The sequence below is a fragment of the Saccopteryx bilineata genome, chromosome 1, assembly GCF_036850765.1.
Source record: "Saccopteryx bilineata isolate mSacBil1 chromosome 1, mSacBil1_pri_phased_curated, whole genome shotgun sequence".
NCBI classification, from domain to species: Eukaryota; Metazoa; Chordata; class Mammalia; order Chiroptera; family Emballonuridae; genus Saccopteryx; species Saccopteryx bilineata.
In genome coordinates, this window is record NC_089490.1 from 53,590,372 (window position 1) to 53,618,319 (window position 27,948).

Below are 27,948 nucleotides of genomic sequence, written 5' to 3' on the forward strand. Positions count from 1 at the left end.
TTATGAGTGTTTCTACACTTCATCGTCCTTTGCTACTGTTAATCTCCATCCTCTCCCCCTTTTTTTTTTGCTTTTGTTGTCACAGTTTAAGTTTGGTTTTATTGTGTTCTTGGTGGAGCTTTTACTTGTGGCTTTGTTTTGTTTTGTTCTTTGAATCTGGTTAAAAAACCGTGTTTCGTATTTTTTGGAGTGGGGGTTTTCTGATGATAAATTCCCTCATCTTTTCTGTTTTTGCGAATGTTTTTATTTCTCCTTTTTATTTGAAGGATAACTTTGATGCGTATAGTATTCTTGGCTGATAATTCCTCTCTTTCAGGGCTTTAAATATTGGGGTCCACTCTCTTCTAGCTTGTAGAGTTTCTGCTGAGAAATCTGATGATAATCTAATAGGTGTTCCTTTATATGTTGTATTCTTATTTTCCCTGGCTGCCTTGAGAATTTTTTCTTTGTCGTTGGTTTTTGCCATTTTCATTATGATGTGCCTTGGAGTAGGTTTGTTGTGGTTAAGAAAACTCGGTGTTCTGTTTACTTCTTGAATTTGAGGCTTTAGTTCTTTCCACAGGCTTGGGAAGTTCTCGTCTATTATTTATTTGAGTATGTTCTCCATTCCATTTTCTCTCTCTTCTCCCTCTGATATACCTATTATTCTTATGTTATTCTTTTTGATGGAGTCAGACAATTCCTGTAGGGCTTTCTCATTTTTAAAAATTTTTGAGTCTCTCTCTTCTTCTCTCTGTTGTGCCTGAAGTTGCTTGTCTTCTATGTCACTAATCCTACTTTCTGTCTGGCCTGTTGTATTAGCTAAGCTTGTTACCTCGTTTTTCAGCTCGTGAATTGAGTTTTTCATCTCTGTTTGATTTGTTTTTATAGTTTCAATTTCCTTGGACATATATTCTTTGTGTTCATTGAGTTGTTTTCTGAGCTCTCTAAATTGCCTTTCTGTGTTTTCCTGTATATATCTGAGTATTTTTAGGATTTCTATTTAAAATTCTCTGTCATTTAGCTCCAAGGTTTCCAATATATTAAATTTTTTCTCCATGGATTTTTCCACATCTATCTGTGCTACTTCTCTATCTTTTGTATCCATGATATTCGATTTCCTTTTTCTTAATGGCATCTGAGGGTTGTCTTGTTAATAGCACTTTGCCTTCAGTGTGTGGAACTCCCGGACACTCCAAGGATAGATTTTTCTGTCTCTGGTTGATGAACTTGTTGAAATTTTGGTGAGATTTGTCGGTCGCACTCCTCACAGGGCCATTTCTCTGATTTCACTCCAGTTATTTCTTATCATATTTGTTTCTATGTACCTATGTGTATATGTGTATCATTTTATTTTTACACTTGTGCAATTATGCATTGTGTAAGTGTTTTTGTTTTCTACTTTTGCTTTTTTATCCCATTTAGCATATCAAGAGCATTATATCATACTGTTAATTATGTTAAAAAATGTTGTTTAAGCCCTGGCCAGTTGGGTCAGTGGTAGAGTATCAGCCTGGCATGTGGGAGTCCCAGGTTTGATTCCTGGCCAGGGCACACAGGAGAAGCACCCATCTGCTTCTCCACCCTTCCCCCTCTCCTTCCTCTCTGTGTCTCTCTTCCCCTCCCGCAGCCGAGGCTCCATTGGAGCAGTTTTCCCGGACACTGAGGATGGGTCTGTGGCCTCTGCCTCAGGCGCTAGAATGGCTCTGGATGCAACAGAGCGATGCCCCAGAGGGGCAGAGCATCGCCCCCTGGTGGGCATGCCCGGTGGATCCCAGTCAGGCGCATGCAGGAGTCTGACTGCCTCCCCGTTTCCAACTTAAGAAAAATACACACACAAAAAAATATTGTTTAATAGCCATCAAGTGCCAGTAGTTTAAATAGTCTTCTGTTGTTCACCATTTAGTTTGTGAATTCATTTCAAACCTCATCAGAAATGAAAGAGGAAAATATAACTAACTTAATTTTTAACATGGAATGTATTTAAATGTGTTTTCACTATACACATAAAAGTTAGTGCCAGATTATTATATTGTACTGTTTAATATGTCAATATTAAAGAGTACTCTTGAGTTTAAACAAAAAAAATGTCAATTTTACTTTACCGTTTACATATAAATATGTATGTATACAAACACAATTTTCATAATTTTATCCAAATTAACATAATTTATTGTGTACCTGCTATTATTTGTCTTACTGTTTAATTATTTTAAAAAATATTTCTTTTGATCTACTATTAAAAATTATAAATCATTGACAGTAAATTTGAATATCAAGAATGCATTTAATCTATTATTTGTTTCACATTTTCTTTAGCCTCATTCATTTATTTAAAAAGTTTTTGAAATATTTACTTGTTCTCATAGACATTGAGTTTTAGTTATTTTAGTTAGGGAGAAAATAGTAGTATCCTGTATTTTGCCTTTTTTAATTTTAATCTATAAGATGTAGCTTGTAGTATTTTGCTGGGACGATATGAAGAATAAATTCTTTAAAAATATGTAAAGCACCTACCAAAATATCTGACATAAAGTAGATTCACAATAAATGACCATGTCATTCTCTTTTTTTTTTCCTTTGCACAAGTTAGATCATAAACTTTCCCCTAGAAGATTCTATAAGAAAAAAATAAATGATAAATTAAAGTTTCTGTCAGGATATTTATCTCTTCAGGCAAGTTCTTGGACTAGGGTGACTTCTGAGGTTTTTATTCATGTTCTATCATTTTAAGATTCTGAAACAGTAAAAATAACTGGTAGGCTTGGTTAGTCAGTCTCAAGTTTAGGATAATTTAGTTTGACAGTTAAATTATAAAACAGATGTTAAAACATTTATAAACCCCAGTGAGTTATTTTTAATTGAGTCTACTCATTTTAAGAACATAATCTATATTTGATTGTCGTATATTTTTCTTGAATCATAATGATTTAATTTGTATATAAAAGTAATTCTGTATCATTGTGTGACAAAATACTCAGTGAAACACTAACACAAAACTGGCTTTCTCCCCCATTTTGCATCTTTTTTCCATATTACATAGTCATTCTAAATCTTTTTTTTTTTTTAAAGTTGCTATTTTTTTTTTTATTCATTTTTTAGAGAGGAGAGGGAGAGACAGAGAGAGAGAGAGAGAGAGAGAGAGAGAAGAGAGACAGAGAGAGAGAGAAGGGGGGAGGAGCTGGAAGCATCAACTCCCATATGTGCCTTGACCAGCAAGCCCAGGGTTTCGAACTGGCGACCTCAGCATTTCCAGGTTGGCACTTTATCCACTGTGCCACCGCAGGTCAGGCTCATTCTAAATCTTTACAAGGATTAAAGTATGCTCCTTTCCATCAGAACTTTTTTTCCCAACAAGAGCTAAGTGAATACCTTATGACTATAGGATAGGATTGGTATCAACTTAAGCTAATGTGTTTATTATGTCCATTCTTTTTTTAATTTAATTTCACTCTTAATTGAGAAATGATGAAATCAAGATACTTCTTACAATGAACTCTTAAAATTCAGTGTTTTGTGTACCACTAACTTTTTTTTTTTTGTATTTTTCTGAAGTGAGAAGCGGGGAGGCATAGAGACAGAATCCTGCATGTGCCCAACCAAGATCCACCGACATGCTCACTAGGGGGCGATGCTCTGCCCATCTGGGGCTTTGCACCATTGCAACTGGAGCCATTCTAGCATCTGAGGCAGAGGCCATGGAGCCGTCCTCAGCACCTAGGCCAACTTTGCTCCAATGAAGCTTTGGCTGCAGGAGGGGAATAGAGAGATAGAAAGCAAGGAGAGGGGGAAGGGTAGAGAAGCAGATGGGTGCTTCTCCTGTGTTCCCTGACAGGGAATCGAACTCAAGACATCCACATGCCGGGCAGATGCTTCATTACTGAGGCAACCAGCCAGGGCTGTGTACTACTAACTTTGTCTTGTGATTTCTGCTTTCTTTGCCTAGAAGTACTGGCAGAAGGAGAGGAAGATGATCTTATTTGTATCAATCCCTCAGTGGCTAGCTTTGTTTCCCTGCAGCCTAGGTGGGAACTTTGTTACAGAATGTTTTGTAGACCGCCTCCCTGTCTCAAGCACAGATTACTCTTGACCTTGGCTTGCAGTGGAGGGCAGACACCATTTAGATAGAGCACTGTACAGTGTGGCTTCATTTTGTTTGCTTTTAGACATTCTAAGTGAATTCAAATCAGGCTTCCCAGGGAGAATCATGGGGCAGGGTTTAGAATTAGAGCAGCATTTCTCCAAAGATAAACAAGATTCACTGTATCAACTTTTTACATGAATCATTCTCTTATTCTCTCTGTGCTTGCTCTAATTCTTTAAAATTTGTCCTTCCATTCCATTCAGCCTTCCTTGAGCTGTCCGAGTCAGATGTGACCTTTCTTTCAGCCTGGAGATTTTAACACACACACCACCACCACCACCACCACCACCATCACCACCATCATCACCACCACCACCACCACCACCACCACCACCATCACCACCACCACCACCACCACCACCACCACCACCACCACCACCATCACCACCACCACCACCACCATCACCACCACCATCATCACCATCATCACCACCACCACCACCATCATCACCACCACCACCACCACCATCACCACCACCACCACCACCACCACCACCACCACCACCATCACCACTATCACCACCATCACCACCACCACCCCACTTCAGTTTTCCCCTCCACATTAAGGGAGCAGAATTGACCTAGAATTTAAAGTTTTCTATATTAAGTTTCTATTGTTGCCATAACAAATTACCATAAACTTAGTAGCTTAACACAGCACAAATTTATTAGTTTATAGTTCTGTAGGTCTGGAGCCTGAGACATGTCTCACTGGGCTCAAATTAAGGCGTCCCTAGGGCTGAGTTTCTTTCTAGAGGACTCCCTAGGATCTCCTAGCCATTGCCAGCTTCTAGAGGCAGCTTGCTTTCCTTGGTTCATGGCGTGTCCTCCATCTTCAAAGCCAGCCATACTGCATCTCTTTGCCTCCTTCCACGGTCACACCTCCCTCTCACTGACCACAGCTGGGGAGTTTCCAAATTTAAGGGTTCATGCAGTTAGATTGGGCCCACCTGAATAATCTCAGGTAATTTCCTCATTTTAAGACCCTTGATCATGTCTGCAAAATTTCTTTTGTCATGAAAAGGTAACATTCACACTTCCTGGGGATTAGAACGTAGGCATTTTTCAGGGCAATTACTCTTCCTACCACAATCTCCTCTTTTCTGAGTAGAGATCCCCCCCCACACTATTCTGAGGATTTGGAGGAGACCACCCACCCCTCTTTGTTATCACAGTGGACCCAGGATATTGCCATTTTGAAAGCATAAAACCCCGTGCATCTGGCTCCAGACCAGGGCTTCTCCACCTGACTGTTTCTCTTCTATTTAATAGACTGGATTTGTGGACATCTCTCCCTCTACTTTCCTCCAGCAACTCTAGGACTTGTCTTGAGATGCTTGATACACTGAGTGCTCAATCAGCCTGCTAATTACCTTCCTGCGACTTTCCTCAATTTTGCTTGTCAGAGTATACACTATACTTTGTAAAAATGGCAGTCAAGTCCTAATAGTGTGGGTGTTTGGGCAGTAATCCACCACCCCTCATATCACCCCCTACTCCTTTCTTTGTAAAGAGCAGTTTGGGACTCCTAAAACCTGATGAAGCTGACAAGAGTAATAGTCAGGCATGCAGTATGATCATTACAATGGTATAGGATGTGGGTTTTGATGTATATGTTTATGTCTGCACATCTGAGTGTTATAATGGGAATACATACTAGATAAGCCCTCACTTCTCCTTGGGAATTCAGGAGAAGTTGTCCGGAGGCAGCTGGGACGGGGCAGCAGATTGCATGAGCATGCTAACCAGAGAACTCTTCTGCTTTCACTCAATCTTTATGGAAAGAGCTATGCTTGCAGAATTTTTTTATGTGGAAAAGAATTACATGTCACAGCCTGCATTTTTTTTTTCTTTCTCACTTCTTGCTTTTCAAAACAACCAATAGGAATCAGGATACTGGCTGACACCTTACCAAGAGTATGCTGTTGCACACACTTCTTTTTTTGTGTGTGTGTGTATTTTTCTGAAGTTGGAAACGGGGAGGCAGTCAGACAGACTCCCGCATGCGCCTGACCGGGATCTACCCAGCATGCCCACCAGGAGGCGATGCTCTGCCCATCTGAGATATCGCTCTGTTGCAACCAGAGCCATTCTAGCGCCTGAAGCAGAGGCCACAGAGCCATCCTCAGTGCTCCAGTGGAGCTTTGGCTGCGGGACGGGAAGAGAGAGACAGAGATGAAGGAGAGGGGGAGCGATGGAGAAGCAGATGGGCGCTTCTCCTGTGTGCCCTGGCTGGGAATCGAACCCGGGACTCCTGCACGTGAGGCCAACACTCTACCACTGAGCTAACCGGCCAGGGCCCACACTTCTTATCTCTCTGTCCTCAGTTTTTCCATTAATGGTCCCCAACTCCCTGCCCATTGTGAGGTTTGAATGAGTTAATAATGTTAAATTTTTAGAATGGTATACAACATACAGAAAATATTTAATAATTTTGTAAAAGTATCACTTTCACCATTTATAATCATGATCTGTCTTGACTTACTCATCACTTCAATGCCATCATTATATGCAACAAATACCTTGATTGAGCTGGCTTTTCTCTTACTTATTTGTGGGTTTAGAGTTGCCTGTATTTGTTGAAAGAACCTAGTCTTCTGGTTGTATTGCATAGTGCTGTGTAGTGAAGCCATGAGGATACAACTTCTCAATGAGGGAATGTGTTTAATTTAGGTTTAGGAACTCAGTTTCCTACAAGATACTTTATAATGTGTAACTTATATTAGGAAGATGACCTCATCTTTAAAATTATGTATTTATTGTTTGTAAATTTGGTGAGATAATTTGGAGAATGATAATTTAAAACAAATTAATTTTTACTCTGATTAAAGTAATTATAATTTTAAATTAAAGTGAACTTCAACATAGCTTCTTTAAAAATATTAATAGAGTGGTAGAATTAGTTCATTTTTGAGATTGGCTTATCAGCCACATGTTATATTTGCTTATGAATCTTTAATGAAATAGGAAACACTGTGCAGATTGCTAAATATATATTGCTAAATTTAAATATACCAAATATGAGCACTTTCTCCTTAGTCTCAAATGAGCAAAATAAAATGCAAGTTATATCAAAGTGAACACATGTGTTTTTGTTTGTTAAATAAAGCAAGACTTCAACTTTTATAAAACCATTATAAATAATGTCTTTTTCCTACCAAATTTGATAGAATATATTTACACTTTAAAACTTTATTAATTATAATATCATGTATAAATAGTAGCATATATGTCCTCGGATATTTTCTAACTTTTAGCTTTATAATGAACATAAACAAATATTTTCTTGTACTATTTATACATATGCAATATTGACCATATTTTTGAAATATAAACAAAATATAACATCTCAGAGATACTTCTCATCTCTGATATGCCCCTGCAAGTGTGAAATTAATAAAAATCCAATAAAAATACAGAGACAGACAATATACCCAAGATAAAGTCTATCCTGACCTAAACAAGCTTACCTTATGGGAGTGGTAAGATTATAACAGATAATAAATGAGATAATATGGGTTATCTAGGGATGATAACAACTTTCACCCTACCTGCAACTCCTGTCACACTTGAGAGAAGCTCCTAGCGTCATTTGAAAAGGACGCTGAGCTCAGGAAAAAAGAGGGCCAAGATCAGTTAGTAAGGTCTGCCATGGGTGCAGAATATCAGCTGTGGATGGAGGTGACACACATTTTCTACCCTTAAATGTCTGGATGCAAAGGAGCGTAGAGAACAGTAAACCACGCATCTTCTGACTTGTAACTTGGGATCTTTTCCAGTTCTGTTGAATAACCTTTTCTGGAAAACCCTGTTTCTGTAGTTGTGTTTCTCTTCATGGAGGATTATCTGAACAGGTGCCTGTGGAATGGTCATGGTGGTTTAACCCATACAGACATAGATGAACTAATGTCCACATGGTTGTGAGGATGATGCTGGATTCCTAATCTGTGAGCCTGATAAGAGCTCTGTGTCTGACTCTTAGCAGTTCTTTTACACCTAAAAATGTTTATATTTTTTATTAACATGACTGTAACTTACTGAATGCTCAAAAACTTTCAAAGAACCAAAGTTTGCCTAAATTTTAAAAAAGGGGTTACACTTGCCTGACCAGGCAGTGGCGCAGTGGATGGAGCATCAGACTAGGATGCAGAGGACCCGGGTTCGAGACCCCGAGGTCGCCAGCTTGAGTGCGGGCTCATCTGGTTTGAGGAAAAGCTCACCAGCTTGAACCCAAGGTCACTGGCTCCAGCAAGGGGTTACTCGGTCTGCTGAAGGCCCACGGTCAAGGCACATATGAGAAAGCAATCAATGAACAACTAAGGTGTTGCAATGCGCAATGAAAAACTAATGGTTGATGCTTCTCATCTCTCTCCGTTTCTGTCTATCCCTGTCTATCCCTCTCTCTGACTCACTCTCTGTCTCTGTAAAAAATAAATAAATAAATAAATAAAAAGGGGGGTTACACTTAAATGAAGAATAGTTCTTTACCCTGATGTATTATCATCTCAAATGTATCTCACCTAATATGAAACAGTAAACTAATGTTTACTATGCTTGGGAGCTATAATATATTTTGCAGTAGTAGTCAAAACAAAATTTTTTTCTGATTTTCTGTTTCTCTCCCAATTATTGTAAATGAAACAGTTACATCTGAGATTTCCAGGAGGAAAATACAAACATGAAATTAAACAGGTTTTCTCACCTCATTTCATTTATATTGTGATATTTGGGGAATATCAAATAGATTTGATGATGAATGGAATGTGATACTTACCTTCATGGAACATTCATTTAAGAGGAAATGGATTCATTTCCTCTTGGATTCATTTAAGAGGAATCCAAACCGGGGCACCCCTGTCTGGAGCATACGTGTGTGCATCACTGAGCAGCTAAGAGATGAGCACTTAGCGGAATACTACCGTAATTTCTCCCTTGCTGACCACGTCTCCTGTTCTGAGTCCAGGGAAGCTAGCCTGTGGTGTATGTGATTGAAAAGAAAATGGGTTCCTTAGGAATTGGGATCTGCTTAGCCACCATTAGAGGAGCCTTCGGGGTAGTGACCTGTGGTTGTGTGGAAATGAAAAGCAGAGTTATTGAGAAATATTTTCATATAGAGCGGACTTTAAAGTTATAAAAACAGCATGAATCAAAAACAGTATAAAATGATGATTTCTCCATCATCACCAGCAAACATGGACGGAGAATCCCGAGAGTGACTTGCGTGGTTTTGGACTTGACATCTTAGCCTAAACTTGCCTTTGTCTTTTGTTCTTGCTGTCCTGTAATTGCTCAAAGTGTTCTTGGTAAATTTGATTTAAATATATATAGCCTAATTTGCTTGTGGGTTTAAAAAAATTAAACTGATTTTTAATTAAATCAATAACAACTTGTAGAGGAATATAACAATTAAGACCTCAGGCTCGGGAATTGGACAGGGCTGATTTCAGATACTGTCTCTGGCACACACAATCTGATTTAGTTGCTTAGCTCTGTAAACCTCAGTTTCCTCATCCTAATATCAGGATAACAAAGAGTCTTCCCTGCCGTAGGGTTCATGAAGGTCAATGAGAATACTAAGCAAGTCAAGTGCTTAGTATTGGCGCCTTGTATGCTCAGTATTAGCTGCCTGTTTATAATAATACCATTATTTATTTCAGTTACAGAAACTTACCTTTTTAATTTGTTTTCTGCTAATAGTGCCTTTTGAAATATTGTGTTGCTTGCGAACACATAATACAAATTGACCTTTGTCGGTTTCTCTTTCAGTATTTCCTTACATAACATCTCTCAGTGTTTGTTTCCCTCAGTGTTCTCACACTTTAGCCATCCCAACTCAACTCCATATTGCTAGAGCTCTGTACTACACAGATTTTGCTGTTTTCCTTTTTTTTTCAACATTAGGGGATTAATAGTGAGAAAAATATTACTTTTCCTATATGATGACTGTTTCCCCCCATCAGTTCAGTTTAAGGTAGAGATAGCTGAGGAAAACTCATTGACTTCAGTGATTCAACTGTCACGTGTAGCGTCTGGTCAGCAGCGCGCTGGTTCTCAACCCTGGTTGCACAGTAGAATCTCCCTGGGTTGTACAAAACCTTATGCCTTGACCAAGCCTAGAGTAATTAATGAGAGTTTGGGCTGGGGGTAGAGAGTGGGACCGAGACATCAGTTTTCTCAAGTTCTTTAGATGATTTTCTTATGCAGTCAAGCGTGAGCCCTGCTCTAGGAGAGTGCCATAAAGTCGGAATCCCCAGGGATGATGGGTGGAGAAGGGGACCAGGACAGGAAATGTAGACTGCCATTTTGATAAGTTTTCATGGTGAAAGGAAAAAGGGAGACAGAACGGTACCTCAGGGAACTATAGCAGGAGATATAACATACTCACATCACTAACATGTATGTGTTAGAATATATAGCGGCCAGTCTCAGCCACTCCTTTATGGCTGTGAATCAACAACTTAAGGGTCAGGGATGATCCTGCAGTTTGATGCACTTGCATCAAACTTGCCTTCCCCAGTATCCTCCCTTCTCTCCCCATCCTTCTCTCTCCCCCTTCCTTTCTTGTCTGTGTTCACCTTGTCCTTTTCTTTCTTAAGTCAGGTGAGAGGGGACTGGGTATCAGATGTTTGATCTCAGAACTGATGTCCCTCATGGTGGCCACATGGCTTTCGCATGTCTAAGAAAGAATTCTAGATCCACCCTGATTAGGTCACAGAGATCATATTTCCTGAGCCAGTGACTGAAGTCAGGGGAATAGAATACGAAATTTGCTAAGTCAGTGGAGGCCCATCCTTCAACTGGGGGAAGTGTCAGTTTCCCTCAAAACACCTGAGAGAGGTGGAAGAAGAGTGGCTACCTAAAGGAAAGTCTAGATCAGGGGTCCCCAAACTTTTTATACAGGGGGCCAGTTCACCGTCCCTCAGACCGTTGGAGGGCCGGACTACAAAAAAACTATGAACAAATCCCTATGCACACTGCACATATCTTATTTTAAAGTAAAAAAACAAAACGGGAAGAAATACAATATTTAAAATAACAAGTAAATTTAAATCAACAAACTGACCAGTATTTCAATGGGAACTATGCTCCTCCACTGACCACCTATGAAAGAGGTGCCCCTTCCAGAAGTGCAGCGGGGGCCGGATAAATGGCCTCAGGGGGCCACATGTGGCCCGCGGGCCATAGTTTGGGGACCCCTGGTCTAGATACTGTTAGAGGGGAAAAGAAGGAATGGGTGCTGGATAGACAGCCAGTACTGCCCACTACATGGAGAGAAGTCACAGTGATTCAACACAATAAATTATTTTACATATGCAAATTATTGATTCTGTGTATGGCGACATTTGAATGACATACAGAAATAGGTCTAGTGAGAGTATTTTGCTGAGCATCAGATATTTTAGAAAAAAAATATCTTTATGGTATTTTAGAACTTGATGTAATAAAATCATATTCATTTAAACACTGAACATACAGCAGTCTGCATCATATCTTACTGAATCTTTTTGTGAAAACTTGTTACTTCACAACATGCAATTGTGGCAGAATCTAGCCTTTCTATCAATGAATTGTCCTTTTTCTGTTTACTATTTTATGGAAAAATGTGGTTCCTTGGTATATGGTTTTAAGACTGTAAACTCAATGTCTAGGACAAATGCTGATCAGAGTTTTAAAGGACAGTCAAAGCCTTCTGCTCATGGAATTAAAGAAGGTTGTTCATAGAGATCTAAAGATGAAGAGAAAGCTTATATCTATCTGTCTTAAGCTTCTTTTTGTGTATAGTCATAATTGACATGCATTTGAGTTGATTTGTTCAATGATTCTGATTATGTCCATAAGAAAAAACAAAGCAGTTTTTTTTTTTTTTAATAAATTTTTATTAATGGTAATGGGATGACATTAATAAATCAGGGTACATATATTCAAAGAAAACATGTCTAGGTTATTTTGTCATCAAATTATTTTGCAAACCCCTCGCCCAAAGTCAGATTGTCCTCCGTCACCCTCTATCTAGTTCTCTGTGCCCCTCCCCCTCCCCCTAACTCTCTCCCTCCCTCCCTCCCATGTCCTCCCTCCCCCCCCCCACCCTTGGTAACCACCACACTCTTGTCCATGTCTCTTAGTCTCATTTTTATGTTCCACCAATGTATGGAATCATGTAGTTCTTGTTTTTTTCTGATTTACTTATTTCACTCCTTATAATGTTATCAAGATCCCACCATTTTGCTGTAAATGATCCGATGTCATCATTTCTTATGGCTGAGTAGTATTCCATAGTGTATATGTGCCACATCTTCTTTATCCAGTCTTCTATTGAAGGGCTTTTTGGTTGTTTCCATGTCTTGGCCACTGTGAACAGTGCTGCAATGAACATGGGGCTACATGTGTCTTCACGTATCAATGTTTCTGAGGTTTTGGGGATATATACCCAGTAGAGGGATTGTTGGGTCATAAGGTAGTTCTAATTGCAGTTTTTTGAGGAACCACCATACTTTCCTCCATAATGGTTGTACTACTTTACAGTCCCACCAACAGTGAATGAGGGTTCCTTTTTCTCCACAGCCTCTCCAACATTTGCTATTACCCGTCTTGTTGATAATAGCTAATCTAACAGGAGTGAGGTGGTATCTCATTGTAGTTTTGATTTGCATTTCTCTAATAACTAATGAAGCTGAGCATCTTTTCATATATCTGTTGGCCATTTGTATCTCTTCCTGGGAGAAGTGTCTGTTCATGTCCTCTTCCCATTTTTTTATTGGATTGTTTGTTTGTTTGTTGTTGAGTTTTATGAGTTCTTTGTAAATTTTGGATATTAGGCCCTTATCTGAGCTGTCGTTTGAAAATATCATTTCCCATATAGTTGGCTGTCTGTTTATTTTGATATCAGTTTCTCTTGCTGAGCAAAAACTTTTAATTCTGATGTAGTCCCATTCATTTATCTTTGCCTTCACTTCTCTTGCCATTGGAGTCAAGTTCATAAAATGTTCTTTAAAACCCAGGTCCATGATTTTAGTACCTATGTCTTCTTCTATGTACTTTATTGTTTCAGGTCTTATATTTAGGTCTTTGATCCATTTTTGAATTAATTTTAGTACACGGGGACAGGCTGTAGTCGAGTTTCATTCTTTTGCATGTGGCTTTCCAGTTTTCCCAACACCATTTGTTGAAGAGGCTTTCTTTTCTCCATTGTGTGTTGTTGGCCCCTTTATCAAAGATTATTTGACCATATATATGTGGTTTTATTTCTGGGCTTTCTATTCTGTTCCATTGGTCTGAGTGTCTATTTTTTTGCCAATACCATGCTGTTTTGATTATCGTGGCCCTATAATATAGTTTAAAGTCAGGTATTGTAATGCCCCCAGCTTCATTCTTTTTCCTTAGGATTGTTTTGGCTATTCGGGGTTTTTTATAGTTCCATATAAAGCTGATGATTTTTTGTTCCATTTCTTTAAAAAATCTCATAGGGATTTTGATGGGAATTGCATTAAATTTGTATATTGCTTTGGGTAATATGGCCATTTTGATTATATTTATTCTTCCTATCCAAGAACAAGGAATATTTTTCCATCTCATTGTATCTTTTTCGATTTCCCTTAACAATGCTTTGTAAGTTTCATTATATAGGTCCTTTACGTTCTTTGTTATGTTTATTCCTAGGTATTTTTTTTGTTGTTGTTGCAATCGTGAAGGGGATTATTTTTTTGAGTTCGTTTTCTAATATTTCATTGTTGGCATATAGAAAGGCTATGGACTTTTGTATGTTAATTTTGTATCCTGTGACCTTACTGTATTTTATTGTTTCTAATAATCTTTTTGTGGAGTCCTTCGGGTTTTCGATGTATAGGATCATATCATCAGCAAAAAGTGATAGCTTTACTTCTTCTTTTCCGATATGGATGCCTTTTATTTCTTTGTCTTGTCTGATTGCTCTGGCCAGAACTTCTAGCACCACATTGAATAAGAGTGGAGAGAGTGGACAACCCTGTCTTGTTCCTGATTTAAGGTAGAAAGTCCTCAGTTTTATGCCGTTTAATAGGATGTTGGCTGATGGTTTATCATATATGGCCTTTATCATGTTGAGATATTTTCCTTCTATACCCATTTTGTTGAGAGTCTTAAACATAAAATTGTGTTGTATTTTATCAAAAGCCTTTTCTGCATCTATTGATAAGATCATGTGGTTTTTGTTCTTTGTTTTGTTGATATGGTGTATTACGTTAACCGTTTTGCGTATGTTGAACCATCCTTGAGATTCTGGGATGAATCCCACTTGATCATGATGTATTATTTTTTTAATATGTTGTTGTATTCGGTTTGCCAGTATTTTGTTTAGTATTTTAGCATCTGTATTCATTAGAGATATTGGTCTGTAGTTTTCTTTCTTTGTGCCATCCTTGCCAGGTTTTGGTATGAGGGTTATGTTGGCCTCATAAAATGTGTTTGGAAGTATTGCTTCTTCTTCAATTTTTTGGAAGACTTTGAATAGAATAGGAACCAAGTCTTCTTTGAATGTTTGATAGAATTCACTAGTATAACCGTCTGGGCCTGGACTTTTATTTTTGGGGAGATTTTTAATAGTTTTTTCTATTTCCTCCCTGCTGATTGGTCTGTTTAGGCTTTCTGCTTCTTCATGACTCAGTCTAGGAAGGTTGTATTGTTCTAGGAATTTATCCATTTCTTCTAGATTGTTGTATTTGGTGGCATATAATTTTTCATAGTATTCTACAATAATTCTTTGTATATCTATAATGTCTGTGGTGATCTCTCCTCTTTCATTTTGGATTTTATTTATTTGAGTCCTGTGTTTTTTTTCCTTGGTGAGTCTTGCCAAGGGTTTGTCAATTTTGTTGATCTTTTCAAAGAACCAGCTCCTTGTTTTATTGATTTTTTCTATAGTTTTTCTGTTCTCTATTTCATTTATTTCTGCTCTGATTTTTATTATCTCCTTTCTTCGGCTGGTTTTGGGTTGTCTTTGTTCTTCTTTTTCTAGTTCCTTAAGGTGTGAAGTTAAGTGGTTTACTTCGGCTCTCTCTTGTTTGTTCATATAGGCCTGAAGTGATATGAACTTTCCTCTTATTACTGCTTTTGCTGCATCCCAGAGATTCTGATATGTCGTATTTTCATTTTCATTTGTCTGTATATATCTTTTGATTTCTGCGCTTATTTCTTCTTTGACCCATTCATTTTTTAGAAGTATGTTGTTTAGTTTCCACATTTTTGTGGGTTTTTCCCCCTCTTTTTTGCAGTTGAATTCTAGTTTCAAGGCTTTATGATCAGAAAATATGCTTGGTACAATTTCAATTTTTCTAAATTTGCTGATATTGTCTTTGTGGCCCAACATATGGTCAATTCTTGAGAATGTTCCATGTACACTAGAGAAAAATGTATACTCTGTCGCTTTGGGATGAAGTGTCCTGTAGATGTCTATCATATCCAGGTGTTCTAGTATTTCGTTTAAGGCCACTATATCTTTATTGATTCTCTGTTTGGATGACCGATCTAGAGCCGTCAGCGGTGTATTGAGGTCTCCAAGTATGATTGTATTTTTGTTAGTTTTTGTTTTAAGGTCAATAAGTAGCTGTCTTATATATTTTGGTGCTCCTTGGTTTGGTGCATATATATTAAGGATTGTTATGTCTTCTTGATTCAACTTCCCCTTAATCATTATGAAATGACCATTTTTGTCTCTGAGTACTTTTTCTGTCTTGTAGTCAGCATTATTAGATATGAGTATTGCTACACCTGCTTTTTTTTGGGTGTTGTTTGCTTGGAGTATTGTTTTCCAGCCTTTCACTTTGAATTTGTTTTTATCCTTGTTGCTTAGATGTGTTTCTTGTAGGCAGCATATAGTTGGATTTTCTTTTTTAATCCATTCTGCTACTCTGTGTCTTTTTATTGGTAAGTTTAATCCATTTACATTTAGTGTAATTATTGACACTTGTGGGTTCCCTACTGCCATTTTATAAATTGCTTTCTGTTAGTTTTGTATCTAGTTTGATTCTTCTCTTTTGTTTTTCTATCATTTGTTTTTGTTTGTTTGTGTTCCATACTTCTTTCCTCTGTTGCTACCTTTTTTAAGTCAAGTGTTTTTGTGGTGGTTTTTTTAAGGGTGGTTACCATTAAGTAATGAAAAGGGTACCTACCATATTCATTGTAGTACCCTATCTTATAAGTATTTCTGCACTTCATCATCCTTTGCTACTGTTAATCTCCATCCTCTCCCCCCTTTTTTTCCTTTGTTGTCACAGTTTAAGTTTGGTTTTATTGTGTTCTTGGTGGAGCTGTTACTTGTGGTGTTGTTTTCTTTTGTTCTTTGAATCTGGTTGGAAAACCCCCCTTAGTATTTCCTGGAGTGGGGGCCTTCTGTTGATAAATTCTCTCATCTTTTCTGTATTTGTGAATGTTTTATATCTCCTTCATACTTGAAGGATAGCTTTGATGGGTATAGTATTCTTGGCTGAAAGTTCCTCTCTTTCAGGGCTTTAAATATTGGGGTCCACTCTCTTCTAGCTTGTAGAGTTTCTGCTGAGAAATCTGATGATAATCTAATAGGCCTTCCTTTATATGTTGTACTCTTCTTTTCCCTGGCTGCCTTGAGAATTTTTTCTTTGTCATTGGTTTGTGTCATCTTTATTATGATGTGCCTTGGAGTGGGTTTGTTGGGGTTAAGAAAACTTGGTGTTCTGTTTGCTTCTTGAATTTGAGGCTTTAGTTCCTTCCACAGGCTTGGGAAGTTCTCGTCTATTATTTGTTTGAGTATATTCTCCATTCCATTTTCTTTCTCTTCTCCCTCTGATATATCTATTATTCTTATGTTATTCTTTCTGATGGAGTCAGACAATTCCTGTAGGGCTTTCTCATTTTTTATTATTTTTGAGTCTCTTTCTTCTTCTCTCTGTTGTGCCTCAAGTTGTTTGTCTTCTATTTCACTAATCCTATCTTCAATCTGGGCTGTTCTGTTAGCTAAGCTTGTTACCTCGTTTTTCAGCTCGTGAATTGAGTTTTTCATTTCTGTTTGATTTGTTTTTATAGTTTCAATTTCCTTGGTAATATATTCTTTGTGTTCATTGAGTTGTTTTCTGATCTCCCTATATTGCCTTTCTGTGTTTTCTTGTATATCTCTGAGTATTTTTAAGATTTCTATTTTAAATTCTCTGTCATTTAGCTCCAAGGCTTCCAATATGTTAAGTCTTTTCTCCATCGATTTTTCCACATCTATTTGTGTTACCTCTCTTTCTTTTGTATCCATAATATTCGATTTCCTCTTTCTTATCGGCATCTGAGGGTGGTCTTGTTGATAGCACTAATTAGAATTAATAAAGAGTAAAAAGTAAAAAAGAAGAAAAAAAAAAAAAAAGGTAAAACAACCCACACAAAAAAACAGTAATAATTTATTATTTCTTCCTTTTTTTCTCTCTTCTCTTTCCCTCCTCTCCCCTCCTCAGGGAAATATCGTGCCTATAATGGAGGGCCTGATTTGGGGTGAAGAGTTCAAGGGGCAAAAAAAGGGAATAGGGACCTACTAAATGAAAAAAAAAAAAAAAAGGAAGAAAATCTTAGACAAGCATAAGATGATTTGCTTGTAAGTGATGGTCAACTAAGAGATATAATGAGAGGGATAAGAGGGAACTAGAAAAAAGGACCAAAAAAGAATAATAAAGAAGAAAAAATAAAAGTAATAAGTAAAAATCTGTTGTATTAAGTGGAGCGAAGACTAAATACAATGGAGACCTTGAGTTGGGAGGACCCAAAATGCCACAAAAATAAACAAACAAGAAAAAAAAATAGAAACAAAAGCAAAAAAGAGAAATAAAGCCAAAAAAAAGCCTTGAGTCCCAAATTAACTAATTTGTTCGTGATTGAGGATTATATAGGAGGAAAGTAAAATGAGAAAAGAAAAAACGAATAGAAAGGAAAAAATAAGAAAAAGAGAAAAACGAAGGAAGAAATAAAATAGGAAGAGAAAAAAACAAAATAAAGCAAGACAAAAAAAAAAAAAAGCAAAATAGGAGAGAGTGAGAGTTAAGTGTTTTGGAGTATAACCTTAAAGGAGGGTGAGGATGAAGAAGAAAAATAAAATGCAACACTCATGGGTAGTGTAGTTCAAGAAAGGGGAAGCATAAGATGGGCAGAGAATAGAAGGACCGAGGTGGAGGAAATAAAGGCAAAAAGATAGAAGAAACAAACAACAACAACAACAACAAAAAATTAGTGGATCAAGTTGTAAAGTCTGTGGGTTTTTCTTGATTTTGAGAGGTTAACTTCTTCCTTTTTCTTTTCTCTCCCTCTTCCTGGTCGGTGACTCTGTACCCCAGGCTCTGCCCCTGTGTCACTCTTAGGTAGGGATTTGCAGTTGATGGGATTCTATGGCAATGTCATATAATTGGCTTTAGTCTTGCTGGAAGTAAAGGCTTGTTGGCGTTTGCAGGGTCCAACGATGAGAGAGTTTGCTTTCCTGGATTCTCTCTCCTAGTCCCCCCTTTCTGAATTAGCAGCCTGGTGTTCCAGCTATAAGGCTGCAACTGCTTCTGCCTGGGGAGTAAGAGGCTCAAAGAGCTGGGAAATCCCCACTCTATCCCCACTCAGTGCAAGGCTTTGGGAAAGGCTCTGAGAGTCAGGGCCTCCAGTGTAATCAGGCGGGGGTGGGAGTCAATTGTTGTCAAGGTGACTGTTCAGCGCCTATCATTTAGTTGGACCTCTCAACCCAGGCTTTCCACACTTTGTAGCCTGTTTTTGCAGGGAAGAAGAGGCACTAGTCTCTGCTTACGACTAGTGTAGTATAGACCTTATTATCTGCCAAGTCCTTCTTGTTAGCGTTTATCCCTGAATATGGAGGCTCTATCAATCAGAAGTTGCCCCCGCCCCTTTAGCGAGAGGCACTAAAAAATATCACGCCTCTTGTCTTGGATCGCTGAACTGAGAGAGATCTTATCAATTAGAACCAGGGTGCGCAGATTTCATGGGTTAAGCTGATTTCAGTGATTGGGTCGCAGCTGTGCTTCGGAAGGTATTTTAGGCTGCCTGCGCGCGCTTGATTGTTAGCTTGAAAGGCTGGGTGAGGTGCCCCGCCCACAGAGAGAATCTCCCAAGCCTCTCCCGCTCGCCCCGCCGCTGGCGGCTGGACCGCACCAGGCGCAGGATAATGGAGCCCCCTGGGTGTGCGGGCCAGCAGGGCGCCCTGGGCGCGTGGAATGCCCAAGGCACGCGCTCCGGGCACCGGTGGCCGGCGACCCCCACTTGCAGTGTGCGGGCCACTGGGAACGTCAGCGGTGCTCAACCGGACTGGGCGCACGCGGCTGCTCGCGGTTCCCAAGTATATGGGCTGACTCACCACAGGCGCACTTCTTGCAGTTTGAAAGAACGTCCCTGTGGTAGATTCCTCCACACCCTCGTCTCTCAGATTCAAGTGATAACAGTCCTTTCGCTATCAGTTTGTGTGGAACTCCGGAATGCTCTGAGGATAAATTTTTCTGTTTCTAGTTGATAAATTTGTTGTGATTTGGGGGGGAGCTGTCGGACGCGCTGCTCACGGCGCCATTTCCGTGACGTCACTCATGACACCTCCAAAGCAGTTTTTTAACAGGAGAGTGGACAGAAAACTGTTTGCTAGTTCCTGGAAGTTTAAATTATTAGACTTCAATCACCTGTCTTCAATTTAGAATTACAGTTTGGGATTAAAAACACTTGAGGAAAGAAAACCCCTATAACTTGAGTCCAATAATGAGAGAATCATCAGACAAATCCCAGCAGAGGGATATTCTACAAAATACCTGACCAGTACTCCTTAAAACTGCTGTGGTCATCAAAAACAATGACCATCTGAGAAACTGTCAGAGCCACGGCGATGCAGGGAAACAGGAGGGCTGAATGTAACGTGGGCTCTGGAGGGGTTTCTGGAAGGGAGAACGGACAGTGGGGGAAACCAAGAATTGTGAATAAAGAACAGACTTTAGTTAATGATAATATATCAATATTGGTTTGTTAATTATGATAAATATGTCATACTAATGTAAAATGTTAGTAGTAGTGGAAACTGGGCTTGGGTATGTGAGAACTCTATGTTATTTTCACATTTTTTTTCTGTAAATCTGAGACTATCTTTAAAGTTTTTTAAAATTTGGTAAGAAAATTTGCAGAAAACGGTTTCTGCAACAAGGTAACTGGTGTACAGAATCTCAGTGCTACTGCTTAACAAAGGCCAGAGTCCTGTGGGATAAATGCCCGGGAGTGTGAAAATTGCTGTCATATGGTACATGCATGCTTAGTTTTATAAGAAACTACCAGACTTTTCCAGAGTGTCTGTACCATTTTACATCCCCTGCACTGATGTACGAGATCTCCACACCTCCTGAGTTTGGTGTGTCACTTTCATTATTTTTCTAGTCCAGTAGGTATGCAGTGATATTTCACTGTGGTTTTAATTTCCATTTCCCTAATAGCTAATGATGCTGAACATCTTTCTTCTTCTCAAATGGCAATAAATACATATCTATCAACAATTGAATCTAAAAGACAAAAGCAAACAAGCAGAACAGAAACAATCTCACAGATATAAGGAACACTTTGATGGTTAAAAATTGTGCATAAGAGCTAGCATATTGGTGAAAAACATCTTATCAACATAAACAAGTGGGTGGGAAAAGATATCCCCACGGGGAAGTGTCAGAATCTCTTTAATAAGGAGTGAAGGTGGGAAAACACAATTTTTTTTTTGTACCCCAGAAAGTTTGATTCTTGGAGTTAAACGGTGAAAACCATCTTCTCAAGGGGAGATTAGAACCTCTGGGAAATGGTAAGATTTACAGATTTGGTAAGGTGACTCTGGATAGACTGGAAGTGAGTATTTGTAAACTACTCTATGTATCTAACAGATCACATATCATAGCATATGTAAGCAATTCTCAAAACTCAACAGTTAAAAAAGGAAATGATCTAATTTACAAAGTAGGCAAAGACTGAAAAAATATTTCACCAAAGATGAGATAGATGACAGAAATGAAAACTTACATCCACACAAAAACAAGTAAAAAAATACAACAGTGTTTTCATAATAGCAAAAACTGAAAACAACTCAAATGTCCTTCAGTGGGAGAATTGCTAAAAAAAATTGTATTATATTCATACTTACCATGAAAAATTAATTAGCCATAAAGAGAAACAAACCATTGACATATACACAGCCTGGATGAAATTGAAAGGCATTATGCTTGGTGAAAAAAATCTCAAAAATTAACATACTGAATGAGTCCATGTTTATAAACATTCTTGAAATGACAGAACTCTAGCGATGTAGGAAAGAATACAGGTTGCCAGTGGATTGAGGATGGGGAGGGTGCAAATATAAAAAAGGGCATTGTGAGCACATGGTTCTATATCTTGATTGTGATGGTGACTATTCAAATCTAGACATGACAAAATTCACACAATTACACACACACACAAATACAGAGGTTAAACAGATGGTGAAAAGTTTTGTAGTTCAGTTAACAGTACTGTACCAATCAATGTCAGTTTCCAGGCTGTGCTATTGTACTAGAGTTTGGTAAGATGGTACCATGGAGGGAAGCTGGGTGAAGAGTACATAGGACTGTAATTAATATTTCTGCAACTTCCTGATCACCTATAATTATTTCTAAATTTTTAAAAGTTAAAAAGAAAACCAGGTTAAAAGTTTCTTGACATGCATCTTTCCGTAACAAGGCACCGGAGATATAAGGATGTATTAATATTGAAGTAATAGCCAGGCTCTAGTGTAGAGTCTGTTAGTGAGCATCTCTGAGGTTCTGGGAAAGTTTACCTAGTCTTCTGACTCTCAGTTTTTTTCAGCTTATCTCACAGGCTTCTAAAAATTGTAAGTATGAATTTTAGAGAAATCCAGTGCATGCTTGGCACACAGTGAGTATTAGTTTCCTTGTTTCTTAACCTACATTGCATTACAGTGAAACAGACAGACAGGAGGTCAAAGACCCAGAAAAGGGTCTAAGGACACCAGACCTAAGGGGTGCTACAGCAAGGACCTTAAAGAACATTTAGTCCAGGGGTGACTCTTCTTTTTGGCACTTGTAGAATAATAAATCACTAAGCAATTAGCATGCATATATTAGAGTCTAGCTCCTGAGGGAGGGGGTTTGGGTAGGAATTTTTATTTTTATTTTATTTTGTTTTTTTTTTGTATTTTTCTGAAGTGAGAAGCGGGGAGGCAGAGACAGATTCCTGCATGAGCCTGACTGGGATCCACCCAGCATGCCCACCAGGGGACGATGCTCTGCCCATCTGGGGCATTGCTCCGTTGCACCAGAGCCATTCTAGTGCCTGAGGCAGAAGCCATGGAGCCATCCTCAGCACCTGGGCCAACTTTGCTCCAGTGGAGCCGTGGCTGTGGGAGGGGAAGGGAGAGACAGACAGAAAGAAGAGCAGGAAGGGTAGAGAAGCAGATGGGTGCTTCTCCTGCGTGTCCTGGCCAGGAATTGAACCCGGGATATCCACATGCCATGTTGATGTTCTACCACTGACCCAGTTGGCCGGGGCCTGGGTAGGGATTTTTAAACCCTTGCATTGACATTTCTGCAAATGCCTTGAGGTAGCAGGAAAGACTTAAGGAGACAGTGAGAAAGGCTTTTACATTGGCTCACTTACTTGCCCTTCAGCACTTCTCTGTTGAAGTCTGTTCCCATCAGCGCTACCCTAGGTGCTATAAGAGGAATGAAGAGGTGTGAGGTATTCATTGGTCTTTACTCTCCAGAAGCTTAACAGAACTAAAAGGGAGCTGGGACACCAAGTGTGCATTGAAGGACCTCTAATTTTGTTTTTTAGTCTGCAAGTTAGATTGAAAAGACACAAGAGCAGTGTAACAAAGAGAACTTGGTAAGGATTTTTCCATTCGAGTACCTCAATACTAAACCTCAACACTAAGCAAGACTTCTGCCAGTAGAGAAAGCGCTAGGGAATGGTAACTGGGAGGTGACCCCAGTGGCCATTGAGTTTGTGGAGAAGGAGCTTCCTCCTAGCTTGACCTGAAAATTCTGTTTCTGGGGGAACTGGCAGAGGTTGGGCATTAGGTTCCAGATGGTCTCAAGTTCCTGGCAGAAACAGGATTGGAGAACAATGAAAATGTCTAATTCTTCAGAGATTCATTCCCTTCCCCGCTAATGGAGCCTACGGATTAACTTCATTTAGAGATCCATGGTGACCAGGGTTTACCAGCCCAGGGTCATCTATTGATAGAGTCCATCTTGAAATCAGGAAATGGATTAGAATCTGATGATTAGATTAATAATACCCCTGTAGTCCTAATTCCTTAGGACTCTAAGATTAATATATGTTATGGAAAGATTGTTTTTTTTTTACAGAAAATAATCTTTATTGTTTTAAGTTCTCTGTCCATTTCAAACTTAAATGATGGTTTCAGTAAAAGTAGACCTTTTATTTAAATCAAAATATAATACTTATATTATTTAATATTCGACAGTCTAATGGCACGAAAGTAACATATTCTTAAGAATTATATTAAATAAATCTATATTTGAAAAACTACTAACAACATTATAATGCTTTTAAACTTAAATATGGGCCATTATAACATTAATTAAATGACTGCAGTTAGACTTTAAAGACTGAAAGAGATAAATTCAAATTATTTTTCTACAGAGAAGACACAGTCGTATGTCTTGCCATGGTGGTGGGTGTTCAGGCCCAGCTGCTGTGGAAGATGAGTTAAACCTGCACAGCACCCTCGATCCTTGAAACCTCCCAGTATGACCTTCCTCCTTCCTGGGGTTCTGGTGACTCAGGGGATCCCTGGTAATTCTAGACCTCTGTGGGCTGTGTGAGGAACATCAGGAGCAAAACATCCCTTTAGGAAAAGTTTGGAGGTGAATTGGACATTAGCCACTATTTGTCTCATGTGATCATTTTCCTTTCTTAGCTTAGTGAGTTGTCTCTCAGCAAACAGGGTTGCCATCCACCTTTCTTGAGCTTTCTTCTCATAGCAAAGAACCTGGTTTTGACAGTAGGGGGTTCCCTCCAATTCCTTTTCCATATCTTCTGCCATCTCCTGGTAGAGGCTGCACTTCTGATGGGTATAGTTCATGTTATGGTACACCTGGTGTCATCTCTTCTCAATTGCCAGTCGGTGCCTTTGCTCCTTGATTGGTTTTTTAGAAGCTGCTTCATATGCTTCTGATGTAATTCTGGCCGCCTTTGAGTTCAGCTGAAGCTTCTGAGTCTCACCATTGAGCTGTGAATGTGGAGACTGTAATGATGCTTGCTTTGTTTGGGGACGGTTGCTCTGCCCTGTAAGCACGTCACTCATTTGATTTTCTTCTCACAGTTTTCTGGATAATTTTACTTTTCTTTTCTGTGCACTTTTTAAGTAAGCAGACAAAATGAGACTCTTCAGATCGGCTTCCAATGGAGAATCTGGGTGATGTCTACTTCCCTTGTCTCTCTTTTCCTTTTCTTCCAAGGTACGGGCCTCTCTGGGACTTCAGCCAGGGAATTTAAGTGGCTCTCTTTCTTGTTCAGTTCCTGTTGCACCCATGTGTTTGAGCACTCCAGCACATCCCTGGGTTCTTCACTTCCGTTCCTCACCTTCTCGGGAGAGCAGTTCTCAACCCTGTTAGAGATGAATGTTTTCATTCAGACCATCCATGATTTTCCTCTGAAGGTGTTGAACATTGTTTTTAGATGTTTTCAAGGTGTATTTTGCATCAGTTATTTGGGATTAATGGGATTCTGCTGTCTCTGCAAGTGATTGTATTTGTTGTTGAAGGTGAGTCATTGTCAGCGTATGAAATGAAGGTTGAGGGGGCTTGCTCTCCTGTACTTTCTCCAGGAAGTCTTCCCTGTCAAGTGGCAACATGTTCAGGTTTTTATTCAGTGCTGCCAAGCACAGAGTTTATAACCAGAGAACACTGCCAACCCCAGGGGTCTTGACAACTTCTTCGCAGGTTTGGATCGTCAGTCTAGTCTTCCGGACTTTCCCATGGACTTCATGTTGGTCAGCTTTTCTACTAAGGTCTGGCGGCTCTTTACCACCAGAGCAGCACAGACGGGCTCTTGCAGGTAAACCCCAAGAGACCTGGCCTCATCTCAGAATGGACTAAGAGACCTGGATTCAGTTGTGAGAACTCAGCAGAAACCAGTGAGAACTAGCAGATTATATAAGTTCATGGATTTTCTATCTTTTTTTAAAGTTCTTAATTACAGTTGACATACCATATTTCCCCATGTATAAGATGCATCTTTTTTGGGGGGGAAATTTGGGGTCTAAAAACAAGGTTTATATTATACAGTGGTTGTAGATTGTTTTACTTGCATTTCCTGCTTTTTCACACTTGTTTTTGTGCTCATTAATGGTTGAAGACAGTGATTCGTCATCAGACATGGATAAGGACAAGCTGGGAGTTTTGACAGTGATGAGGAGTTGTATGGATTTTATGATGAATAAAACTTGAGTTCAATAACTTTATGTGTAATACATATTTTTTCAAATTTTGGGCCCCAAAATTAAGGTGCATTGTATACATGGGATCATCTTATCCATGGGGAAATATGGTAAATATTATATTAGTTTCAGATGTACACCTCAGTGATTCGGCATTATATAACTTATGAAGGCATTATTCCGATAAATTTTATACATATCTAACACCATACATTATTTTTATAACATTATTGACCATATTCCCTATGCTGTACTGTACATCCCTATGACTATTTTGTGACTACCAAATTGAACTTCTTAATCTCTTCACCATTTTCACAACATCTGCCTAACCCTCTCCCATCGGGCAACATTAAAAATGTTCTCTATGAATCTGCTTCTGTTCTGCTTGTTTATTTTGTTATTTAGATTTAATTGTTGATAGATATGTATTAATTGAATTGCCGTTTTCATATTTTATATCTTTTTTTCTTTTCTTCCTCTTATAGAAGACCTTTTAACATTTCTTGTAACTGGTTTGCTGGTGATGAACTCCTTTAACTTTTTTCTCTTTGAAAGTCTTTTTATCTGTCCTTTGATTCTAAATGATGGCTTTGCTGAGTAGAGTAATCTTGGTTGGAGGTCCTTGCTTTTCATCACTTTGGGTATTTCATGCCAGTCCCTCTGACCTGCAAAGTTTCTGTTGAGAAATCAGCTGACAGTCTTATGGGAACTCCTTTTTATGGAGTTTATTTTTTATGGAGCAAAAAATATCGTAAGTAACTACGATATTTTTTGCTCCATAAAATACACCTGACCATAAGACGCAACTAGGGTTTTAAGGAGGAAAATAAGAAAGAAATATTCTGAACCAAATGGTGTGTTAAAATATTTAATAAAATATACCACAATAATATTTCCACAATGTAAACTCAACAGCAGTATTAACAACCATTAGCACTGTTATTAATAAATGAGAAGAGACTTTAATGTTCAAATACTCTTCTTGTTGTCTGGGAACCTGCAGCAGCTAAAAAAAAAAAAAAAAAAAAAATGAACATTCGCTCCATAAGACATATGGAGTGAAAAATACGATAACTGTTTTTCTCTTACTGCTTTTATGATTCCCTCTTTGTCTTTAACCTTTTTCATTTTAATTATGATGTGTCTTGGTGTGGGCCTCTTTGTTTGGGACTCTGTACTTCTTGGACTTCTATGTGTATTTCCTTCACCACGTTAGGGGAATTTTCTGTCATTTTCCCATAGACTTTCAATTTCTTCCTCTCTGTCTTCTCTTTCCAGCAAGCACCCCTATGATGTGAAAGTTAGTGTGCTTGAAGGTGACCGAGGGGTCCTTAAACTACCTCTTTTTTCATTTTCTTCTTCTTTTTACTGTTCTGATTGGGTGTTTTCTGCTTTTTTATATTCTAAATTGCTGATTTGATTCTCTACTTCTTGTACTGTACTGTTGATTCCCTGTAAATTATTCTTTATTACAGTTAGTGTATGCTTTATTTCTGATTCCTTAGTATGGATTTCATGTCTTTTGTTATGCTGCTGAGGTTTTCATTAAGTTCATTGAGTGTCCTTATAACCAATGTTTTGAACTCTACATTTACTAGATGACTTAGTTCTTTCTCAGGAGTTTTGTTCTGTTCTTTGATTTGGGACATGTTTCTTTATCTCTTTATTTGGCAGCTTCCCTGTGTTATTTCTCTATATTAGGTAGAGCTGCTATGTCTTTGTAGTAGGTGTCCTGTAGGGTCCAATAGCACAGGCTCTTTGATTACCTGAGCTGGGAACTCCCAAGTGTGCCTCCTCCATGTGGGGTGTGTACACCTTTCTTTTGTAGTTGAGCCTTGATTGCTGTTGACACATCAGAGGGAGGGCTTTACCCCAGGCTGATCCGTAGCAAGGGCTGGTTTCAACCACTGACCAGGAATCCGACCACTGTGGAGTATCAGCTATGCAGGGGCCCACTCCACATAGAAGGACTTACTTCAGCGGTTTCTGTTGCCCACTGAATGCACACTTGAGTGTGTATTCAGGTGGTTTGGTGGTCCTTTAACGTGGTCTGAAGCTTTCCTGCAGGCACGCTGGCTCTGGGGCTTCCCAGGAGGTGCAGGCCAAGGTCAGCTGCCACCTGTGTTTTGTCTGGAACCACCTGTCATGAGCCACAGAATGATCTGCAGATGGCTGCTACTTGTGCTGGACTTGGAAGTTCCCAAGTGAGGTCCAGCTGTGAACCAAGGCAGGCCGCTGCTGGTGCCAGGCCTGGGGCCACTTAGTAGGTATGCGGAAGCCAGATGCTGCTTATTTGAGAGGTTTTAGGAAAGTCTGAAGCATGGGCCAGGACAAGCCTTTCCTATAGAAAAGCCACTGGAAACTGGTTGAGTGGACC

At 39.0% G+C, this 27,948-nt stretch overlaps 1 protein-coding gene and 1 non-coding gene across 2 annotated transcripts in view; one reads left to right on the plus strand and one right to left on the minus strand.

The window, feature by feature from the left end:
- BCKDHB (branched chain keto acid dehydrogenase E1 subunit beta) overlaps window positions 1-27,948 on the plus strand; it is a 233,054-nt gene that overhangs the window by 188,266 nt on the left and 16,840 nt on the right. The window lies entirely within an intron of this gene.
- Window positions 6,348-6,423, minus strand: TRNAV-CAC (transfer RNA valine (anticodon CAC)). The gene has a single exon. It is a non-coding gene; the product is annotated as a tRNA-Val (tRNA).